At 44.8% G+C, this 5,000-nt stretch overlaps 1 protein-coding gene across 1 annotated transcript in view; it reads left to right on the top strand.

Annotated features, from left to right (window-relative positions):
- Nucleotides 1–3,734: 3,734 nt before the first annotated feature.
- LOC123504636 (putative uncharacterized protein DDB_G0291608) overlaps nt 3,735–5,000 on the top strand; it is a gene marked incomplete at its 3' end in the record, with an annotated part of 2,010 nt that continues 744 nt past the window's right edge. The window contains exon 1 of the mRNA XM_045255349.1: nt 3,735–5,000. This exon is cut by the window's right edge and continues 744 nt beyond it.

Below are 5,000 nucleotides of genomic sequence, written 5' to 3'. Positions count from 1 at the left end.
CATCGCAAGACTACAATTAAATCTGAGAACACAACTGACCGCGTTATACAGTACTCGTACAATTAGTTTATAGATAGATGGAGTTGGTGGAAGTACCTCAATAAGATCAATGAATAAGAAATATGTAGATGGATCTTGTGAATTAATAGATAGACCAAAAAGTAAATGAGCTAAATAGAGGAAGTAATTAGGCAGATGAATCGCAAGACTACAATTAAATCTGAGAACACAACTGACCGCGTTATACAGTACTCGTACAATTAGTTTATAGATAGATGGAGTTGGTGGAAGTACCTCAATAAGATCAATGAATAAGAAATATGTAGATGGATCTTGTGAATTAATAGATAGACCAAAAAGTAAATGAGCTAAATAGAGGAAGTAATTAGGCAGATGAATATAGTAAAGGCATGTAGACTTGTAGAGGTGTAGCCTGAGGGAGGCGATGTTCACAGTGGGCAGCAGATTTGCCAGTTATGCATTAACCATTGAGGTAGAAGGGTTAGTGTGAACAAGAACCTTCAGAACATTGACTCTCAAACTCTCAGCGTGTTACCCAATTTACCTAGCCATTCTATTAAGTGTGTTACCATTTTCACATAGTGACTTTCTTGATATACAATATGAATGAATCAAAACACCAGAAATAGGATGTTTTGTATATTGTTCTTAACATTTTGCATCTTTAACGTATATTGCTTAAATATCCCAAGAACATTATCAGTCAGCAGGATTGATAAATGATGAGTTGCATGTGTTTGGAGCATCTTCAGGCAGTGAATGACTCATGGTGGACACGTCGTGGTCAGCATGGGTGTTGAGTGGCGGTGGCCTGAAGCACACCTTTCATAATAGTCTTGGCTGCCACACTCTGATAAATGACAGTTTATTGTGTTCGTTATAATTGCCTGCTGACCTCATGTAACTTGTCTTATTTTCTAATGTTCTTATGAAAATACCGAGTTTCGTGCTGCTAAATCGTTTAATGGTTTACTTTTTATACGGAGACATCAACTTGTGTTTAATGTTGTTCATATCATAAAATTGAGCCAAGTTCAAACTTATGAGTCTGCTACATTCTGATTCACTGCCAGTGGTTCACAAACAGTCATCCATTGCAGCATCCATCGCCCCCTTGAAGGAGACGTAGTTGATCTGTGCGGTTTGCTGGCTGCGGGGCCTGGCCTGAGTCAATCGTTGGGGAGGTGGAGGGGGAAGGCAGAGCGGGCCGGGACGGACACTTCGTAAGGGATAAGCACTGGTGAGGGAGGAGCCGCAGCGCGGGTGTTGGTGGGTGGCACAGACTGGTTCAGGTAAGCTGGCGGGCGGGGAATTTGGCCGATGCGAGATAACCGGGGCGGCTGCGATAACTGGACCTGAGACACGCCAGCATTCCAACACTACTTGATTGCCTACCCTCCGTCCCAAATCTCTCTCTCTCTCTCTCTCTCTCTCTCTCTCTCTCTCTCTCTCTCTCTCTCTCTCTCTCTCTCTCTCTCTCTCTCTCTCTCTCTCTCCCCCAGTGTTTACATAATGATCGGCAAAAAAAAGAAAGGTGCATCAACATGTTGCCGGGTGTGTTTGGGAGCGTGCACAGCGTCAAGGTCATCTACTAATGCACCGGGTACTATTTGTCCTTGTTACTCTGCTTTTCTTTTGGAATGTTTGTGTTGCGCTACGTGGATATCGTTAATTGTTGCTTCCGGCAGTGCACAGTGATCAAACACTGGAAATCTTTGCGCGAGACATCACTCTGCGTGAAGGATGCCCGCTATCAGGGGCACCAGAGGCCAGTCCATAAGAATTGAAGCCAAGGTTGCTGACGTGACGTAACGGTAAGTCGGCGACTGTCACTGGTACTGCTGTCACTGTCAAGCCGAGCCGAAGTGCATATAGCTTCTCCGGCGCAGGTGTATGGAGCAGTGACAGAGAGCAACACCTGTCCTTCGAGGTAGCGAGGCGTGATGCATTATGGATACACTCATGTCCATCAACCCTACCGCCACCGCTCCCTCCATCGTGCTCGGCGGGAGATGTAGTGTAAACGTGCGGTGAGAAGGCGTCGTCCAGAGAGCATGCCCCAGTTTACTCAGAGAGCTTGAGTCTCTGCCATGACAAGCCGTGTAAGGGAAATGACAACACTGTAAATAATATGTTCTGATCTTCGTACAACCCACCAGGCACCGGTGACAAGACAGGCGGTGCAGTATGTGAAGGGCGTCGTTGAGGGTGAAGAGAAGGAATATTTATACAGTGCACCGTTATTACGAGTGTCCGTGTGTGGGGTGATGTGATGTAATGAGGCAGTGAGCCAAAACACAACGTGCTAGGTGCTCGGTCTCCTGCCTTGATATTATGTCCCTCCACGTTTCCTCCACTAACTCGGGGACGGGCCCGCCACAACACCAACTGCACGAAAACACATTAGACTGATTCACGTATTTATATTATTTATTTATTATTTATCTATTTATTTAGTGATAAATACTGAGTAAAGACACAAGGAAAAGTCACACAACAGATACGACATTGAGCAAAACTATCTTCGTATCATGTAAAAGAGAGAGAGAGAGAGAGAGAGAGAGAGAGAGAGAGAGAGAGAGAGAGAGAGAGAGAGAGAGAGAGAGAGAACATGTATGATATTGAGCAGAACTGTCCTTGTATCATGTAAGAGAGAGAGAGAGAGAGAGAGAGAGAGAGAGAGAGAGAGAGAGAGAGAGAGAGAGAGAGAGAGAGCATGAAGCAGAAAAGCATTGAAGGGAAGCTGAGGTGATAGGCTTTGATCTCATTCATTGTGGCGACGTGTGGGTGACGCGACTTCCTGCATGCTGGGCCAACGTGGCTTTACTCTGCCAGTGTGCAATAGTAAGTAGCACCTCCAGGAAACATGTAAGGGACACGTGACCACCTTAACCCCTTCAGTGAGTTTTCGGTTTGATTAGACGATTTTATTGATATTAGGAAGGGACTATGGAGGTCAGAAGATTAATGGCCACAGTCTTCACTATTTTAATCTCCCACATGATTTTCTGAACCTGTATAAAATCACTGAACAGTAAGCAGAATGATTAGGAAAATGCGTCACGGTACCGAAGGGATTAATTATTAACAGGATGTATTGAGAAATGCGTTCCTCTCTCACTACAATTTTCCAAGGCCACAGAGACAACTAACCTGTTTTTCAAGACAGTTTCTCCTTTTAATAAACCAGAAACCTTGCCAATCTATCTCCAAAACCATATAAATACTCTTAAAAACACAAGTACCTTCAAGTGGAGGAGCCTTTGGAAAGCAGTGATGGTGACAGAGCAGTCAGTGTTTCATAATACGGACCTTAGTTGTGTTTTTCTTTCCACTGTGACGCCTTCCACACTGACTTGCATCTCTGTTTGGTGCGTTTGGCTGATGTTGTGTCTTGGTGGTTGTGTTGGTTGTGTTTTGGGTGTTGTTGATGAGTGTTGAAGCCGAAAGAATGTTTGTACGGTTATAGGTTATTGATTGAAAGGGGGAAAGGAAATAAGTCAGTAAATCAAGTTAGAAGTATGTAGATAATGCATTTGATAAGATAAAAAATAATCTCATTGGTTTTTCGTATATTCTTTCCTCTTTCTTCTTCTTCGTCTTCGTCTTCGTCTTCGTCTTCCTCTTCCTCTTCCTCTTCCTCTTCCTCTTCTTCTTCTTCTTCTTCTTCTTCTTCTTATCATTATTATTGTTATTCCTTCCCATTTTTGTTGTTGTTGTTGTTGTTATTATTATTATTATTATTATTATTATTATTATTATTATTATTATTATTATTATTATTATTATTCCACGGTGTTAAAGGGACTTCCCCACCGCACTTCCTGTAAGAATAATGCTACCGTCTTCCGTGCATGTTTAAAGGTGGGGACGGGGATGGGGGTTGGTTTTGGTAGAGAGAGAGAGAGAGAGAGAGAGAGAGAGAGAGAGAGAGAGAGAGAGAGAGAGAGAGAGAGAGAGAGAGAGAGAGAGATAGATACCTGGGAATCCCCTTCAGTGTCCGTTTTGTTCCTAGAGCGAGGAGTGCGTTGACTGTTATCGTTATTGACTGCTGTTGTTGTTGTTGTTGTTGTTGTTGTTGTTGTTATTTATTGTAATCATCATCATTATCATCATCGGTGTCGCTGTCATATTCGACACTTCAGATTTACACAAATAACACCAGATACCCCCATCTTTCCTTCCTCTCCTCACCTCCCTCAGAGGAAAGGTCGTATTTCCAGTGTCCGTCTCCCACCCTATCCCTCCACGTGTGCTCTTCACGGGTGCCAGGCAGCGTCGTCACCCGTGTCTTGCACGCACCACAAGGCCCGTGGTCCTGTGGCGCGCTGCAGCCGATGCAGTTTTATAAAGTATTATGCTCAAAGTGTAATATATCATGTAATCGTATGAATGTGATGATGAATATATTATATACTGCAATTACTATTGTTAGTAATGAATTTAGCAACACCACAAGTATGGCATACGTACTCAATGATTTTCAGAACATAATAGTATCGGCTCCAATGTATCATTTTCTTTGTAATATTGTTTCGTTATAGAAAACGGACAAGAGGGAACTAATGAAAATTAAATAACTACGTTTTCCTCACGGAGTGAGGGTTGATGAATGGGTGTCCCAGGTGACACCAGCGGGCAGGGGCGAGGCCAGGCAGTGGTGACCCCTGCATTGTCCAGTGTGTGGGTGGAGGGTGGGGCGGGCAGGTGGTCGTCCACCTGCGCACCAGCCAATCATGAAGGCTGAGGCCTTGTAAAAATATCGCTGCTTGGCACGGTAGCAGCGCAGGGGGCGGGGAGGGGCGGGCAGGGCGGGGCGCCGGTGCCAGGGCACCAAGGTCATGCCAGTGTGTCCTGGGCGCCTTGCCGTACCCACTTGTCCTCCGCCTCGGTGACTCGCCAGCTCTGCGCAGGGCTTGTCGCTTAGTGTTGTGCGTGTGATCCTCGGCGTGGTGCAGTGACCACCGCGAGTCGTGCAG

This window comes from Portunus trituberculatus, chromosome 16, assembly GCF_017591435.1.
Source record: "Portunus trituberculatus isolate SZX2019 chromosome 16, ASM1759143v1, whole genome shotgun sequence".
Lineage (NCBI taxonomy): Eukaryota > Metazoa > Arthropoda > Malacostraca > Decapoda > Portunidae > Portunus > Portunus trituberculatus.
This window is presented reverse-complemented; position numbering and strand designations above follow the sequence as displayed.